The sequence below is a fragment of the Somniosus microcephalus genome, chromosome 1 (assembly GCF_052327205.1).
Source record: "Somniosus microcephalus isolate GS21.2 chromosome 1, FLI_Smic_1.0, whole genome shotgun sequence".
Classification (NCBI taxonomy): Eukaryota; Metazoa; Chordata; class Chondrichthyes; order Squaliformes; family Somniosidae; genus Somniosus; species Somniosus microcephalus.
In genome coordinates, this window is record NC_140987.1 from 165185149 (window position 1) to 165204928 (window position 19780).

The 19780-nt window shown below is 47.9% G+C and overlaps 1 pseudogene; it reads left to right on the forward strand.

The window, feature by feature from the left end:
* Positions 1–384: 384 nt before the first annotated feature.
* Positions 385–1473, forward strand: LOC147124440 (uncharacterized; annotated as a pseudogene).
* Positions 1474–19780: the final 18307 nt, after the last annotated feature.

Genomic DNA, 19780 nt, shown 5'->3' on the forward strand with positions numbered 1-19780 from the left:
GGAGGCCTTCCAGGCAGAATGCCATAATGCAGAGGGAGGAGATAGCACAAGCCGTCAGTGTCACGTGTGTTGCTCCCAGGAACTGGATCCAGTGCGGCAAGAGGTTTAATGACCTCACACAAGTGGTCAAGGTGAGTGAATGCATTTTCAAATGCCATATCCCACCACTAGCCTCACGCACTGCTCAATGCACCACACCCCTATCACTCACCTACCAACAATCTCTAGCAATCATGACTCATACCTCACAATTATAGCTTCATCTCACCCTCACACACTGCATTTATATCTCACACTTTACACACAATGCCAGCTATTCAATCATGACAGGCACATCACTCAACCACACTCACTGACACACTTCCTTTTCACTTGCAGGACAAGATGGCTCACAACCGCCGTGAGCAGCACAGGCAGGCTGCGGGGGAAGCATGTCTTCAAAATGTTACTGAGCTGGAGGAGATGGTGCTGGAGATCATTGGAGGGGCCGTCACTGAGGCCGTGGTGAGCGCTGAGGTTGAAAGCAATGCTGATGACGTTATGCTCCAGCCTAATCCTTCTTCTAACATCCCACTTTCCCCTCCTCCCACAATCTCTTCTCACTTACAAGCTGATGATGGTGTAAGCATGCACATCTTGTTTCACCCCCCTCCCCTCACCACAATCCAACCCTTGTGCCTTTCTCCTTTCAGATACCCAAGAACTGCCAGCAGCCCAGCCTGTCCCCATCCAAGTAGAAGAGGAGAGTGTTGGAGAAGAGACACTGTCACTCAATCTGACACTTCCAGGCACCAGCTCAGAAAATGGCACTGCGTGAGCATTAGAGGGTTGTATGTAGGCGGAATCTGCACATGGTGAGTCACTGGGCACAAGTGGGCTGAAGCCGGCCAGGGGGAAAGGGTAGCTCAGGTGCCAGCTCCCCAGAGGACAAGTTCGCGCACGAGTTCTGCTGCAGATAATGATTTTGATGAGGCGGCCTTCAGAAGCAGGGTGATGAGCATGCACACAGAAATGCTTGATGCAATAGCAGGCCTGCCAGTGACCCTCTTGTCAGTGTCATGGAGCATGGAGGTGTCCAGCTCCAACATTGCATGGGGTTTTGCGCGGAGCTTGGAGCCCATGATTTCCAGGATTGAAGTGATGGGCAACTCCATTAGAGCACTTGTGGACCCAACCATGATGCTGGGTGTGATGGGCGATGTCACAGCTTCCATTGCAGCACAGGCGGAAGTGACCCAACATCAGAGTGCATCACTGGAAGCTCAGACTGCTCTCATGCAGGCTCAGCTTGCTGCCACGCAAGCTCAGCCTGATTTCATCATGGCTGTATTTACAATTGTGGAAAGGGGCTTGCAGGGTCTCACAGCAGTCCAGCAAATTGTGCTCCAACAGCTGGCTAGGAATACTGAGGCGCCGCCCCGGGAGAGTGGCAGTGGCACCGTGGAGCAAGAGCCTGCTGTCCTCTCAGGATGACAACATTTGTACTCCCAGCGCCCTTGCTGCTGGTTGTCAGCTAGTCAGCCCAGACTGCTGCCACTCATGCCGAGGTGGTGCAGTCTATAGCCAGGCCTTCTAGACCCAGAGCTGCTCGAGGTCGTCCTGCAAGGCTATCTGCAGTCTCCCCCATGGAAAGTCAGCAGCCTTCCACCAGCCATGCTGCAGCCACTGGGACAGCATTGCATAGGAGCACCAGAGTAGGCAAAGGAACACAAAAGACAAACACTAATGGGAATGCACAAGAGTGATTTGTTGACGTTGTTATATAGTATTGGATTGATTCATTTATAAATTATGTTTGGAATGTTTGTTTTGTAGTGGCTCTCATTTCACCATTGTGCCCAAGAGGACACTGTGATGTTTCGTGACAGAGAGATGATGAGGTGGGGAAGTGGTGGGCAACAGGGATCTGGGGTTTCATTCATTGGAACTAGAGTAGATGAGGTGCTCACGGACAGCCTATCCAGAACAGGGATCTGTAGCCTGCCTCATCCCTTCCTCCTCCTCCTCCTCTTCCTCCTCCTCTTCCTCCTCCTCTTCCTTCTCCTCCCCCTCCTCCTGATGTGCTCACAGAACCCGTGGTGGCAAGGGCTGCACCGTCATGATGACCAAGTTGTGGAGGATGAAGCAGACCACTACAAAATGGGACATCTGCTCCAGCGTGTACTGGAGGGTTCCTCTTGAGCGATAAAGGCAGCGGATCCATTGCTTTAGCACCCCGATTGTCTGCTCGATGAGGTTCCTCATGGCAGCATGGCTCTCAGTATATGATTGCTGGCCATGAGAGGTGGGGTTGCGGAGGGGAGGTGTAGAGTGGATAGCTCTTGTCTCCGAGCAGCCACCCTTGGGTTTGACGTGGTGGCTGGAAGATTGCTGGCACACCAGACTGGTACAAGATGAAGGCATCATGACTGCTGCCAGGATAGTGGGCATTGACCATCATAACGTGGTTAACAGCACATTAAGAGAGTGTTAGCCTTTGCGGTTGCAGTACATCTCAGGATTGACATGCGGTGGCCGCAAAGCCACTTGCTTGCAGTCAATGGCACCCTGCACCCTGCCCGGTATCTTGGCAAAGCCACAATTGTGCTCCTCTTGTTTCTCTCTGTTCAAAGAGAAGACAATGAATTCACTTCTCCTGGAGTAGAGAGGCTCTGCGACCTTCCGGAAGCAGTGATGGACAGTGAACAGGGAGATGTTAGCTATGTCTCTTGCTGGAGACTGGAAGGGTCAGGTGGTGAAAAAATTGAGGGCCACGGTGACCATGAGGGCCACTAGCAGCAGCATCGTCGCCCTGCTCTGAGGCTGCAGGTCTGGTTCCAAGAGGTGGAAGTGTTCTGTGACCACCTCCTTGGTGAAGCGGAGCCTCCGAATACACTGCTCCTGGCTTAAGTGCAGGTTAGTAGGCGTGCTCTCGGAAGAGGCTAGACGGGTAAGGCCTCCTACTGAGAGCCCACCTGCCCCACCTCCCCCCTCTGTGAGCAGCTTGCCCTCTTCTTTCCTGCCTCTGCTCCATCTCCCTGTCATGCTCCAGTGCGAGGGGGACTGCAAGTAGAGCCCTCATGACTGGGAGCAAGAGGTCTGAGCAGATCAAAATAGCAGATCATGCGTCAAGTAAACATTGCACACTCACTGACATCCCTTGTGCAGCTGAATGCATGTTCTGCTGTGCATGATTTGGAGAGTGCGTGCAGTCGAGCAGCGACATCCAAATGAGAAGATTGTGCATCAAATCAGCGTTGCACACTCACTGACGTCACGATCTGCATAATTTCAATCCCTTCAGTGATCATTTCTATCGGCAACGCTACCGGCCATCACAAAATGGCAGCCACCGTGGGACGCGCTGCCAGCTGGTGGAAGAGCGGAGGCCACCATTTCTTCGCCCGATTATGGCAGTAACGGGTGGCGTTCAACACCCGAATTTCTAGGCCTATGCTTCCACTTTTGGGGGAATCCAAAACTAAGGGCCATAAATACAAGATAGTCACTAATAAATCCGATAAGGAATTCAGGGGAAACTTCATTACTCAGCGAGTGGTGATGATGTGGAATTCGCTACCACATGGAGTGGTTGAGGCGAGTAGCATGGATACATTTTAGGGGAAGCTAGATAAGTACATAAAGGAGAAAGCAACATATGGATATATCGATAGGGTGAGATGAAGTAAGGTGGGTAGAGGCTTGTGTGGAACATAAACATGGACCTGTTGGGCAATTCTTCAAGCGAACGTAGACAACGGCCGCGCTACTGACCTGCCCAAAATGGCGGCTGCCGCAGCCCGCGCCGGAAATGGGCAGAAGCGAGGTGGTGGCCAATTTTTTGCCAAAACCGGCCTTAACAGCTGGCACTAAGTTGCCAAAATTCGCGGCCCCAATTCCCTTTTGAAAGATACCATTGAATCTGCTTCCACCACCCTTTCAGGCAAGGCATTCCAGATCATAATAAGTCACTGAGTAAAAAAATCTCCCACTGATTTTTTTGTCTATTATTTTTTATCTGTGTCCTCTGGTTACCAATCCTCCTGCCAGTAGAAACAGTTTCTCCCTATCTACTCTATCAAAACCCCTCAATTTTGAACACCTCTATTTAATCTCCCATAACCTTCTCTGCTTTAAGGAGAACAATCTCAGTTTCTCTAGTCTCTCCAGATAACTGAATTTCCTCATCGCTGGTGCATTCTGGTAAATCTCCTCTGCACCCTCTCCAAGGCCTTGACATCTTTTTACAGTGTGGTGCCTAGAATTGTACACAATACTCTAGCTGATGTCTAACCAATGATTTACAAAGAGTTTGCATAACTTCCTTGCTTTTGTACTCTATTTTTAAAGCCAATGATCCCGTATGCTTTTTAACAGCTTTATCAACTTGTCCTGCCACCTGCAGAGATTTTTGTTTGTAAACCCCCAAGTCACTCTGATCTTGCACCCTGTAGTGTATGTACCTTTAAGGGGAGAACTACTTTTTACAGCTCCTGTATACTGTAGTGTAATGATCAATAACATGTCATTCTATAGTGGACACTAGGTGGAGCCGTAGAGCTGTGTAGAGCTGTATATAGCTGTATGTATATAAGACTACACTACCCAGCTGTATAGATATTAAGACTACATTACCCATGAGGCACTAGGCTACCCACAAGGCAACAGTCAAGATGGCAGCCTGCACACAGGAGCACACATGCTGCATCTCTACAGATACTGTACCTAGAGAACGTGTACTGAATAAATGACTAGCTAGAAGCTAGCTGTGTTCATAATAAGAATGTCTAGTTATTAATGAACATAAGATGTAGTACCGGCAGTGACCACACCTGTATATAAACCCTGAGTAGGGATCTGTACATTTAGTTTTAGAGTAACCCTCATCCAGTAAACACCTGTTGATTGTTCCCTGCAGTCTCGTGTCTAGTTATTGAAGGACACACAACATCAAAATACACGGATCTAACATTGGCAACGAGGCAGATTCAAACCTACCTGCAGCTCTGCATTACCTTCCAGGGATTCGCTCCTGGAGAACAGTGGAAGAAGGTTGAGGCCAGAAGCACGGGCGTCGATCACGAGCAACCGCCCAGTCATCCAGCGGAGATTTGAGCATCGAAGGGGAGGCTGTTGAGAGCTGGACTTGGTTCTCCAGTCACGGTGGTCCAGCGAAACGGGCTGGCAACAGGTACGGCGCAGACCCTTCCCGGACAGCGGCGGCTAGAGCCGACCGACGGCACAGAAAAGGCCGAGCAGCGTCGACGGGAGAAGAGAGAGGGTAGAGCGCACAGGGCGCAGCCGGTGTTCAGGACCGAACAGCGTCGACAGAAGAAGAGAGAGAGGCGCGAAGGAAAACGCGCAGAGTGCAGCCGGTGTTCAAGGGACGAGCAGCGTCAGTGGGGAAGAAAGGGAAATGCGCAGAGCGCAGCTGGTGTTCAAGGGCCGAGCAGCGGAGAAGAAGGGAGAGCGCAGGAAACGCCATTTTGAGCCGCAGCGGAGAAGAAGGGAGAGCGCGAGAAAACGCCATTTTGAGCCGCAGCGGAGAAGAAGGGAGAGCGCGGGAAAACGCCATTTTGAGCCGCAAGAAGAAGGGAGAGCGCGGGAAAACGCCATTTTGAGCTGCAAGAAGAAGGGAGAGTGCGGGGAAACGCCATTTTGAGCCAGTCTAACCACACCCAGGGATGCCAAAGAGTGGCAGTATCACAGCGTTCGACAATGAAGTCGAAGATTGGACGACATATGTCGAACGCATAGAAGTGTACTGCAAGGCGAATGAAGTGCCAGATGAGAGGAAAGCGCTGGTATTGTTGAATTCAATGGGTGCAAAAACGTGTGGCTTACTGCGAAACCTAGTAACCCCAGAGAAGCCAGTGGAAAAGGATTTTGCAAACATAGTGTCAATCCTAGAGAACCACTTAAACCCCACACCGCTGCTGATAGCAGAAAGATTTAAGTTTCACAAAAGGAATCAGCATAAAGATGAAAGTAATGCTGAGTATTTAACGGAATTGCGCAAGCTATCGAAACACTGCCAGTGTGGAACGGGACTAGCAGATACTTTAAGGGACAAGTTTGTGTGTGGGCCTCAAAGTGAAGGAACCCAGAAACGACTTCTATCAGAAAAGGATCTTACGCTGGACAAGGCTTTCAGCATGGCAGTATCACACGAAGCAGCCACACGGGGCGCTGCAGTGATACAACGGAGACCGCAAGAATATGGCACAAATGAAATGTCATACGGAACAGTGAAGTGCTATCGCTGCGGCAGAACAACACACGACGATAATGATTGCTGGTTCAAGGACAAAGTGTGCAGACAGTGTGGAAAAATAGGACACATAGCAAGAGTCTGCAGGTCGGGAAAGAAAACCAGCAGCAAGAAATCTCCACAGGAGAAGTACAAGAAGGTACATAAGGTGACGGAGAGTAGTTCAGATGAACAGAAAAGTGATACAGACTCCGGAAGCAAGGAGCTGGGTTGTCTGAAACTACATAAGGTGATCCAAATGGAGGATCACCAAACTATCTGGGTCACGCTCAAGATAGCTGGAGTCCAAGTGAAAATGGAATTGGACACAGGATCAGCCCTAACAGTCATAAACCGAAGGGACTACAAGCGGCTATTCTCACATATACCCTTGAGAGATACAGAGATTGTCTTGAAGACGTACACGGGGCAAAAAGTCTACCGCAAAGGAAAAATAAGGGTGAACATTATATATAACGGTAAGGAAACACCAAAAATGGACCTATATGTATTGCAAGATGGAGGACCACCGCTACTAGGACGTGAATGGATCCGGAAGATACAGCTAGATTGGCATTCCATACAAGCACTGACTGTAGATGCCAAAAAGGATGACGACGCCACAACTGGACGACTGTCAAAAATGCTAACTGATGCACAAGAAGTGTTCCAGGAGGGACTTGGAACACTAAAAGGCATAACAGCGATGATTAAAATAGGGGAAAATGCAAGCCCAAAGTTTTTTAAGGCCAGACCGGTGCCTTATGCGATCCGCCCAGCCGTCGAAGCAGAGCTGGAAGGTTTGGAACGTTCAGGAGTACTGTCCAAAGTGGACTGGAGCGAGTGGGCTACACCCATCGTTCCTGTAATGAAGAGGTCATTGAGTAATACGCCTGGGGAACCAAAGAAGGTTCGCATCTGTGTGGACTTTAAGGTGACAGTGAACCCAGTCCTTCACACGGTACAATATCCGCTTCCGTGGATTGAAGATATTTTCACCTCACTATCTGGAGGGAAATGCTTCACTAAGATTGATCTGGCCCAGGCGTACCTGCAAATGGAGGTAGAAGAAGGCTCGAAGCAGTACCTCACGATCAACACTCATAAAGGTCTCTACCAATACAACCGGCTGGTGTTCGGGGTAGCATCAGCTCCGGCTATTTGGCAAAGGGCAATGGATCAAGTCCTGCAAGGGATTCCAGGGACTCAGTGTTATTTGGATGACATCCTGGTCACGGGCGAAAATGACAGTGATCACCTCGCCAACCTGGAGCAGGTGCTCACTAAATTGAAAGAATATGGGCTCCGAGCAAATCGCCACAAATGCGAGTTTTTCCAGAAGCAGATCTCGTATTGTGGCCACGTTATTGATGAAGAGGGGTTACATAAGTCCCCTGAAAAGATTGAGGCAGTAGTCAAGGCTCCAGCACCGGAAAATGTGTCACAACTGAGGTCGTTCCTCGGGCTGGTGAACTACTACCATAAGTTCTTGCCGAATTTGTCTACAGTACTACACCCACTGAACACCCTACTGCAAACAGGGGTACCATGGAAGTGGAATGACGAATGTAAACGAGCTTTCCAGAAGTGCAAAGAATTGATCACATCAAAAGAGGTGTTGGCTCATTTCAACCCAGCAGTACCAATTCAGTTGGCATGTGATGCATCACCCTATGGCATTGGAGCGGTGCTGTCGCACAAGTTCCCGGACGGCTCGGAGAGGCCGGTAGCCTTTGCGTCTCGGTCACTAACCTCAGCCGAGCATAACTACGCCCAAATTGACAGGGAGGCCCTCAGCCTAGTGTGGGGAGTGAAAAAGTTCAACCACTATCTGCACGGGCAGAAGTTCACCTTGCTGACTGACCACCAACCACTTGTCTCCATCGTTAATCCAAAGAAGGGCATGCCGGTGATGACTGCGCAACGGCTACAAAGATGGTCGCTTTTTCTAGGGGCGAACCAATATGAAATCGAGTATAAGGGCATGAAACAGCATGGAAATGCTGATGGGCTATCATGCCTGCCACTGCCTACGGCGAAGGAAGCACCAGCAGTGGACCCTGTCGAAATATTTTATTCGACTATAATTGAACGCTTGCCAGTAGCTAACGCTGATATACAGAAGGAGACCCGAAATGACCCGACACTGTCTCGGGTATATGACTTGACGGTGAAGGGATGGCCAACACATGGCGACTCACTGTTGCCAGCATTCTCATCCAGAAGAGAACAGCTGTCAGTATGCCAGGGGACCTTAATGTGTGGATCCCGAGTGGTAATTCCACCCAAGTTAAGGGAGAGAGTGCTAAATGAGCTTCATGAAGGCCATCTGGGAGGGGTGAAAATGAAAAGCCTTGCTAGGGCTTATGTGTGGTGGCCGGGGATCGATCAGCAAATTGGGGACCTGACAAAGAGCTGTTCAGGATGCCAGAAGGTCCAAAATGCACCACCACATGCCCCTCTACACCCATGGGAGTGGCCCTCATCTCCATGGCAACGGGTGCATATTGATTTTGCTGGTCCATTCATGGACTCAATGTTTCTAATAGCTGTGGATGCGCACTCGAAATGGCCTGAGGTGATCAAAATGTCATCCACCGCCACGGAGAAAACTATTGCAGTCCTACGGACCATATTTGCCAGGAACGGCTTGCCAGAGCAGATTTGCTCTGATAACGGACCACAGTTTGTGTCCGAAGAGTTTCGAAGATTCATGAAAAGGAATGGGATAAGGCATTACACATCCGCCCCGTATCATCCAGCCACAAATGGATTGGCTGAGAGGTTTGTACAAACCTTTAAGAAAGCAGTAAGGGCCATGTGCGATGATGACATTCCACTGCTGCATAAGGTGGACAATTTCCTGTTAGCCTACAGAAATGCGACACATGCAGTCACCAACCAGACCCCGGCCATGATGTTCTTTAACCGAAGGTTGAGATCTCGTCTGGATTTGCTCAGACCAAATGTACGAAGAGATGTTGAGAATAAGCAATTCCAGCACATCAATGAGAAGCCGACAAGGAGCTTCAATGCAGGGCAACCAGTCTTGGCCCGCGACTACCGAACAGAGAAATGGCAACCAGGAACGATATGCACACGGCAGGGGCCACTAATGTACACAGTGGATGTTGGGGAGAACATTGTGAGACGCCATGTCTGTAGTGTCCGAGTATAAATAATACACGGACTGCAGGAGAACAATAATAACAGGTATTTACTGAACAGAGGGTAACTTAAGACTGAAATACAGAAGCCTGCTATGGCTTTATATACAGGGGTGGTCACTGCCGGTACTGCAGTATAGAATCAGTTCTTCTCTTAAAGGTACATACACAACAATGTCAACCAGATCCTAGAATCACAGGAACGAGTCAACCCCATGTCTCGCGCACCTGGTGATGAACCCGACATACAGGTAGCATCTACCCCAGAAACAGTAGCATCGGAAGCTGATGAACCAACTGACGACAGGGGGCCTCCGCACCAAGAACAAGACACTCAGGAAAGGCGCTATCCAGAAAGGATCAGGAAGCCGCCCCAAAGACTGAATTTATAAATGGACTATTTTCAGTTAATGTGCATGTTAAAAGTGTTAATTGTTAAATGAATGTTATGGTACTGTCAATCTAAAAGGGGAGGAATTGTAGTGTATGTACCTTTAAGGGGAGAGCTACTTTTTACAGCTCCTGTATACTGTAGTACTGGCAGTGACCACACCTGTATATAAACCCTGAGTAGGGATCTGTACGTTTAGTTTTAGAGTAACCCTCATCCAGTAAACACCTGTTGATTGTTCCCTGCAGTCTCGTGTCTAGTTGTTGAAGGACACACAACATCAAAATACACGGATCTAACACACCCCATTTAAAATTATACCATTTAGTTTATACTGTCTCTCCTCATTTTTCCTTCTAAAATGCATCACTTCACACTTCTCCACTCTAAATTTTATCTGCCATGTGTCTGCCCATTTCAGCAGTCTTTCTATGTTCTTCTGAAGTCAGTTACTATCCTATTCACTGTTTCCGACTATTCACCCCATAGCACCTGGCATAGATAACTGGCTAAAGGAGACAAGTGGGCACTGGGTATACACACACCAGCTTCTTAATTGTGCATTGCAAAGCACATTTATATTAATTATACCTCATGATTTGAATTGAGGCGGACAATGCATTTTGTCTAATGTCAACTAAATTACAAGCATATGGTTGAAATAGGTAGTGGTGAAAAACAATCAGAGTAGCTGTAACTGTCATAACCAGAGACAGAGAATTTCTTGACACCCTCAAATCATCTGCTACCATTTACTAAACGTCAGCAATTACCTCCTTAGAGACTTCTCATTCTCCTTGTATTTGTCACTGTAGGTGTTATTGCAATCTTCTTACATGTCTGCAGTCAGCTTCTTTGAATAACATAGCTTTTATGATACAAAAGCAAAAAACTGCGGATGCTGGAAATTTGAAATAAAAACAGAAAATGCTGGAAATACTCAGCAGGTCAGGCAGCATATGTGGAGAGAGAAACAGAGTTAACTTTTCAGGTCGATGACCCTTCGTCAGAGCTTTTATATTGATGCCTGTTGTGAGGAATTCATTTAACACAACTGCCATTTCCTGACTCAACCATAATTAATATTTCTACCCCCTTATCTCCTAAAGGGCTTTAACACCCTACCTGCTTTGTCCATAGTTAAAACAATTGTTGGGGCAAAAAAGTCAGTCGTGCAATGCCTGTTGTTTGCGCACTACGGGTGTCGTTTCGGTTCGAAAATGGCATCCAAGCAACACGTGCACACTTCTGGTGCGGGTGGCGCCAGGTGCCATTTTGGTGAGGGCGTTAACGTTGGTGCTGGGAGCGTGCACCATAAGTAACGCTGATTTGACGCCAACACTGCCATTTACAACCTCAATGTTGGAGCTAACACCCTCTCTTAACCTCGCACAGCTGAACATGCATTCAGCAGAAGGAAGTACCCCCCACCAGCGCTATTTAAAGGGATCATCAAGAAGTAGTGTGGCATATGCTCAAGAACGTAGTATTGACTTGCAAGGAGTCTGCTCAGATCAGTTGCTCCCAGACATGGTTAAAGTAGTTTGTATCTACGTTGGGCTGCAGCATGACATGGAGAATGAGCAGATGTGACACAGAGCAGGACAAGCTGCTAGAAGAGGTAGGAGGAGTAGGGGGAGAAGTGCTCTCGGCAGGAGGCCATATCGAGCCAGGGTGTACAGAGAGCAACTCTCCTACCTCAACCTCACCTGGCTCATGACTCCTTTGCACAACCCACGTACATGTAGGTAGTGACGTAAGAAAACTACTAGGCACTTGGTCTAAGCGTTAAACAAAGCTTTAATCAACTGTTTTACAACATGGAGGTCTAGTTGTGTCCTTCACTAGTTCCTGTTAAGAATGTCCTGCACAAGCTGGGCCCATGCCCGAGTATTTATACTCTCCATGGACAGCGCCACCCACAGGCCACTCAGTATTATTTCATAAGTCTTTCTTTCATGAATGACTGATTCATGTCAGGTAGCATGCATATAACGAAGCCATGCTACCATACGGAATTTGATAGAGCAGACCATAGGCTTCCTTAAACAATGGCCCAGAAATTCAGGTCTCCATGGGTGAGTACGCATGGGGTACTCACCCGTAAGCCCAATGGAAGTGCCGGTTTCGTGCATGCACTGCGCATGCACGGGAAACCGGCACTTCCGTTCCCCTGAAAGAAGGGGTTCAGAGGTGGAACGCGTGTGCAGGAGAGGCAGCGCGTGCGCATTGAACTTACATTTTTTTTGCAGGTTTTCCCGGGAGAGTAAGTCTCCAGGAGTTACATTTTTAAAAAGCAGGTGCAAGGCCTGCTTTTTACAAGGTAAGTGGTGAATTAATTAAAATTAAAACATTTTTTCCACAGGTTTATTATTTTTAAATACTTTAAAGAAAGGTAAGTTTATTTTTAGCCCCATTAGAAAATGTAATTAATTTTTTCAAAAATTTAAATTTATTTGAGGTTTTAGTGATGTTTTGGGGCTTATAGTATTTATAGGTTTGACAGGCCTTCCTGTCAAACTTATGAATGAAGCATTCCCTGCTACCATTGGCTCTCCATGGCCCACGTGATCCCAGGGGACGCATCGAACTAACTGCGCCCCTGGGATATGCAAGCACTGCGTGCCGGCAGTTGGAGGAGGCCCAGGATCGCAATTTCACGGGGGCTCACAGCTCAATGGCCGGCACGCAAGATAAGTGCAGGTCGGAGGCTTGCACCCGCAGGAAGCCTCCGACCCGAATTTCTGGGCCAATGCTTTTGCTGCCTGGACCTCTCTGGAGGAGCCCTGCAGTACTAACCAGAGCACATCTCAAGATTTGTGGTGGTGTGTTGCATGCTCCACAACCTTGCCATCTTGAGGGCACAGCCCTTGCTTCCAGGCATACGGTGACTAGCTGAGGAGGAGCAGGAGGAAGAAAGAGGAAGAGGAGGAGGAAGAGGAAGAAGTGGAAGAGGAGGAAGCAGAAGGAAGAAGGCAACCCAGACTGCCCCTTTCTGCCCGGGCTGTCCGTGATCAATTCATCCGACTTTGGTACCAGAGAACGCAACCCCAATTCTACATGAAACAATAGTCCCACACCTTCCCTTCCCTCTGTTACTGACCATCACAGCATCCTCTTGGCCAAAATACTACAGTAAAAGCCAAAACAAAACAAAAAATTCCAAACCAATTTTATGAATCAAACCATGACAATATTTCATTCAAAAGTTAACTAATCAACCTTATGCATTCCCTTAGTACCTGTGTTCCATGTGCCTTTGCCTGTCTTAGTGCTCCTACGAAGTGCTACCCCAGTGGCTGCAGCATGGTTGGTGGAAGGCTGCTGAATTTCAATGGGGGAGACTGCAGATGACCTTGCAGGATGACCTCGAACAGCTCTGTGCCTAGTAAGTCCGGCTATGGACTGCACCACCTTGGCACGGGTGGCAGCAGTCTGGGCTGGCTGGCTGACAGGCAACAGCAAGGGCACTGGCAGAGTGGCAGAGTGGCAGTGGTGGGAGGAGGAATGCTGTTCATTCTGAGATAGGACAGCAGGTTCGTGCTCCACAGAGCCATTGCCACTCACCCAGGCAGCGCCTCAGCAATCCTAGTAATCTGCTGGAGGACAGATTGCTGGACTGCTGTGACACCCTGCAAGCCCCTTTCCACATTGATAAATGCAGCCTTGATGGCAGCAGTCTGAGCTTGTGTGGCAGTAAGCTGAGTTTGAATGTCTTCAGTCTGAGCTTCCACCTCAGCACTCAGATGTTGGGTGGCTTCTGCTTGTGCTACAATGGAAGCTGAGACATCAGCCATCAGATGCTGTGTGACAGTTGGGTCCACAAGTGCACCAATGGATCTTCCATGCTGGAAAGGATGGGCTCCAAGCTCTGTGCAAAGTTCTTTGTAAGGTTGGAGCTGCACTCCTCCATGCTCATTGACAGCGCATTCAGGCTTTCTGGCAGGCCTGCTAATGCGCCAAGCATTTCATTGTGCATACCCATCGTCTTTGTTCTATGGGCTGTCCCATCGAAGTCCTCATCTGAGTCCTGTGCAGCAGAACTCGTGTGCAACCTCACCCCCTGGGGAGCTGTCATCTGCGCTACCCTTTCCCCTGCCCTAGCTGCAGGCCACTCATGCCCAGTGTCTCACCACATGCAGATCCCATGTCTAACTTATCCTCTAAAGTACGCAGAGTGTCAGTATCTGAGCTGGTGGCTGGGAGTGTGAAATCATGTGGCGGTGATGTGTCTTCTACATCACTGCCTTCTTCCTCTTGCATTTCCTGCTCCTCCACCAGTGATTGACCAGGTTGGAGTTCTTGGCTATTTTGAAAGGAGAAAGGCACAAGGGTAAGGTTGTGGTGAGGGGAGGGGGGAAAGCCAGAGGTGCATGCTTATACCATCTGCAGTTTGTAAATCAGAAGAGATTGTGGGATGAGGGGGAAGTGCGATGTGAGAAGGATCACTAGGTATGAGGATACCGTCATATTCAATTGATTCAGCCCCACAGCTGGCCACGGGCTCAGCAAAGTCCCTCCCAAGAATGGCCAGCACTGTCTCCTCCATCAGGGTAAGGTTATGCAGGCATGCCAATGCCCCTTCGGGTAGCCTCTGCTGCCATCTGTTATGCGCCACCTTCTCCTGCAAGAAAGAGGGAAGTGTGTCACACAATCTGTTTGGGTGATGTGCCTATCATGGTTAAATAACTGACAGTCTGTGTGAGATGTGGGTGTGCAGCTTGCAGCAGTGCTATGTGTGTGAGAGTGAGGTGAAGCTATTAATGTTAGGTATGAGTTGTGATAGTTAGAGATTGTTGTTAGGTGAGTGAATGGGGGGGGGGGGGTGGTGAATTGAGCAGTATGTGAAACTCATGGTCCAGGTGTAAGGATATTGCATTTGAAGATTAATTCGCTGATCTTGACCACTTGTGTGAGGTCATTAAACGTCTTGCGGCGCAGCATCCAGGTCCTCGGGGCTACACTGCTGGCATTGACCACGATGGCTATCTGCTCCCATTGCCCTTTCTGATTTTGTCTGGAGGGCCTCCTGGCCCCCTGTAGAAACAGGACCTCTCTCCTCCTGACCACCTCCTGCACCAAGGCCTCCAGTGCTGCATCTGAGAATCTTGGAGCACGCTCTCTTCCCTGTTGTGCCATCGGTACTTCTTCCTGCTCACACTCTGTTCCCCAGCCAGTTGAATCACCTACTGCAGCCAGAATGCACAGCCCCTTTAAGAGGTGCAGACTACTTTTAAGAAGGCTAGCTTTAATTGGTGCTAGCCTCGCATGACCTTGGGCTCCCTGCTGAGCGTACAGCCACTCAGCAGCGCATTCTGTGCTGGGCTGCATGCCACAATCATGCTAATTAGCAGGCAGCACGAATTTGGGGCAATCCAATTTTTAGCCCGTGCTGCTATTAACCTTTTATTAGCGTGTTCTTCCTTCTCTTACTTATTTAGTTATCCTCAATAGACTTTTGTATGACACCCAGTCCTCATTCATTTTTGTTTGCTTGTATTTTTTTTAAATTCTTCTTAGCCTTTAGGTTATGTCTGACCTCCTTATTCATCCACTTGTGGTCTTGGTTATGCTTTGTAGTACTGTGCAGTACTTTCCCCACTATAAATATTAAATTAGCATGCCTTTAATTCCCATGATCATCCTTTTGTCCTTTTTGGAAGACTGTAACAACATTAGATACTTTCCATTTTTTTAGTACCCTCTTTTTTTTAAGTTCTTTCGAGGGACTTGAGCACAAAACCTCCAGGAGGCTGAGCCCGGAGGAGGTTGAGTCTGCCTGCACACCCTTTCCCCTCTGGAACAAAACATGCCGGCCATCATGGGCATGGGGAGAGTCATGGCCATAGCATGTGGCAACTCTGGAGGAGACGTCATACAGGGTTTCTTCACACCTTATTCTCTTTTTCCCTTCACACTTCTTACTCACCCCACACACTCTGCATGACAAACCACAGCTGCTTTCAGCAGCCACTCATCTCTCTCTGCTCTCCCTTCACACTAAAAGCTAATCATTAACCCTGTCTTTCATTTCAAGTGTTGGAAATGTGGACGCCCCTGTTCATCCCACACAAGCTGCACATTAATAAAGTGATACCACTTGCGATTCATGAAGGCAGTTACATTCTGTGAAGGAGTCTACAGGGTGACATGGGTAGTAGTCAATGCTACCATCTATTTGCTCTACCTCCCAGATTGGGGAAATCTGAAATCTGTTGAAATCAGAGCCCTATCCTGTTCCTTCTGGATATCCATAGAGAAAATGATGAATGTGATTGCTCTCATAAATAAGGCATCAGTCACCTGTTTAATACAAGCATATACTGCAGACTGACTGAGGTTACTGGTGGCAGTCTGTGGCAGTCTGGAAGATGCCAGAGGTAAAGATGTTCAGGGCTGCATGACTTTAACTGCAACAGGCAAAGCTGTGCTAGTTGGGCATTTTGTCAGAAAACAGTTTCAGTGGTCTTGACAAAGAGTTTGACTCGAAACGTTGACTCTATTTCTCTCTCCACGGATGTTGCCTGGCCTGCTGAGCTTTTCCAGCATTTTCTGTTGTTATTTCGGATTTCCAGCATCCGAGTATTTTGCTATCGTTCAGTGTCACTTGATCCTGATTTGAACATATTAATGAGGCTCTGGCCTGTTTCAGACAGGATTGAAGTCCCCTGGCAAATCAGACCAGCTGTAAAAACAAGGGTAAGCAGATGGGAGGAACTAACGTTTTATGTTCCACCTGCTGCCACCCTGTATTTCAGTGCAAATGGGGTGATAAGGAGAGGAAATTCAGCCCTTTGCTATTTTAGCCTGAACAGTCTTTGAGGAGATTGAAAACATAAAACAAGCCTATGTGAATTCCAGCATGTAATTTATCATTAGTGAGCTAATTGTTAGTTTTAGGTCATATAAGCTCTGCTAGGGCAGATTGTGTATAATGCACAGCTTAAGTGTTTGTGGAGATGAGATCTGCTCATTAAAGTACTGAAAGTGAAAATGGTTATTTAAAATTGATGAACTATAACACTACTTCATTCAAACTGATAGCTGCTCTGCGGATAGATCTTTTTTTTATTGAATTCGTTTTCGTGGGACAATTCCAAAACCAAATTAGGCATCACAATACATCACTAGACATAAACCAGATCCCAATCATTTTCTTATATCTGTGATAGAGCTGTTCAAGTTGGCTCACCCTCCAGTTTTCACTCCCTGTGGGAAAATTGCTGGTCTTTGATTGGTGCCTCCATCTAGCAACATAAATGAGACCAGAAAATCTCCATGTAGGGCACTGTAGCACAAACCCACATGGATTTATCTGCGGTACAGCAAGCAGCTCTAGACCACCTATGCTTCGCTGCAAATTCTGAGATAGGTGCATGTTTGGAATTCTCGGCAAAAAATCCAAAAAATCCAAATTTAGCTGAATAAATCTTGGTCCAATTATATATTACATAGAATTACATAGATTTTATAACACAGAAACAGGCCATTTGGCCTACCTGGTCTATGCCGAGTGTTTATGCTCCACACGAGCCTCTGCCAACCCTACATCATCTAACCCTATCAGCAGATCCTTCTATTCCTTTCTCCCTCACGTACTTATCTAACTCCCCTTAAATGCATCAAAGCTATTCACCTCAACTACTCCATGTGGTAGCGAGTTTCACATTCTAACCCTCTCTGGGTAAGGAAGTTTTTCTTGAATTTCTTATTGGATTTATCAGTGACCATTTTATACCTATGATCCCCTAGTTTTGGATTCCCCCACAAGTGGAAACAGCCTCTCTACGTCTACCCCATCAAATCCCCTCATAATTCGAAAGACTTCCACCAGGTCACCCCTCAGCCCGCTCCTTCCTAGAGAAAAGATTCCCAGCCTGTTCAGCCCTTCCTGATGGTTATAACCTCTCATTCTGGTATCATCTTTAAAATAGCCAGAGTCACGTGCATGTGATTTCGCAACTTAGTGCCATATTTTCTCTTACTACCCATCTCTCAGTTCAGTTTTTATGATCAATTAGCAAGTGTGAGGGTAGAGGAGGGAAAGGTGACTTAGGGAATCCTTGGTCCATCCTCTAACAACAAAAAAGCTGATGCCCAGTAACTTCCTATTACCCTGCAAGGAAAAACTACCAAAATAATTTGATGGCAACCCCACAGCTCACAAAGTAATACAGAGACTGTTTCCAATTGAAGACACTGATGGGGTTAGTCATTGTACTAATGTACCCATTGAAATGTGTTTACGGAAGCAAAATCCTCCTTTCTTCACCTAATTCCGAAAGGTTGTGGCTTGTTCTTGGCTTATGGGGTGTGACTGATGCACATTAAAGAAGGAAACAAAGAGCTGAATTAACTCTTTCATTTGGGCCAATTATAGCACAACTGAACAGAAGGCTGATTATAGGCTTGTATCCCTAGCTTTGTACAGTGCGAGTATCATGTCCGAATCAAAAAACCATGAACCTTAATAGAGAGATGGGCAATTCTAAAATGTTTGACACTGTGGGTCAATTTTCCTTAATATTTCCTTCTTTCTGATATACAAAGCCCGATTTTATCCCTGCCCACCCCACAGGAATGGGGCAGGCAAGTGGTTAAAATAGTGATAGAGTACTTTACTGCTACATTCCCAACCAGCACCCATCAATTGCCATTTTAATCGCGCACTTTTCAGAATCATCTGAGGTGCCAACTACAGGCAGGTGGGGGCCTCAGGAAATTATGGAAATCGGAGTCCTATGAAGCAATCCTGTCGCCATTTTAGCTACAAATTGCGGAAGTATTACCCCAATTCCCAACCCACCAGTAAAACCTGGCAGGATTGATCTCTGAGAGTCACTGAAGCAGTATTTAAAGGCCACTCACCTGCAGGTAATTGGATCACAGATTCTCTGTGATATTTAGATTACCAGGAGAGTTTCTAGCTTCCAGATCACTTCTTTCTTGCCTTTTCTGCCTAATTATCCACAGTAAGCTTTATCTGCTTATAGTGGGTGCTACTATTGCTAGTTTAATTTGGATGGAGGAACAGTTGGAGAAAGAAGAGCAGCAGCAGCTGCGTTAGCAACCAACACCAACAGAAAGTAGGCCTATCAAAAGATAGAAGATGGGGCGAGGGGGGTGTAAAGTCTGTGGGTTGTTTAGTTAATTAATGCACAGACTCCAAGAGTAACTTAAAACAGGACTTTACTATTCGAAGGTCAGGGCGAATCTGCCCAATAACTCCTGGCACAACACTTATATACTGGTGTGGTCACCGTCGGTATTACCGTATACAGAAGCCAAACAAAGTAGTGCCACACCTAAAATAGTTCTCTTAAAGGTGAACGGTTACATACAATAGTTCTCTTAAAGGTAGATGGGTACATACACTACAATCCTCCCTTTTTAGCTTACAACATACTTATTCCCCATTAAACATAACATATAATCAACTTCATGTAAAACAATTCACAGATATAGGCCTAGAAATTGGGTTTTGGCTTAGCCAGGGCTTTAGCGCCGGAAATTAGTGCCGGCGCTAAGTCCCCTGCGCGCGCCAAAAATTCAGTGGCGCCGCGCCCAAACGGCTGCCGGCGCTACTGAAGGGTCTTAGCGCCTGGAAAAGGGCGCTAACTGCCGTTTCGCGCCGCAATTCCGGCGCTGCGGCACCCGATGCGGTGCGGCAGGCTGGGGAAGTGCAGGCCTCCTCCTTCCGTTAAGGAGGAGCTGCCTGCACCCGGCCGCGGCCCGCGCAAATCTGCTTAAAAATGAGCCCGGCACCTCGGACAAGTGCCGGGCTTGCACCTGTTCCGGCGGGGGGGGGAGAGAAGTCCGGGGAGGGAGCTGCGGGCAGGCGGCCGGCGGGAAAGCGGCCGGCCGCCGCGGGGCCTTTAAAGCGCCGGCGCTAACTGCAGTAAGGCACCTCTGACAAAACGCTGGTTGCGGCTGCCACGGGCGAGGCGGCCGCAACTCAATTTCGGAGTTCGGGCGGGTTACCACGGCAACCGG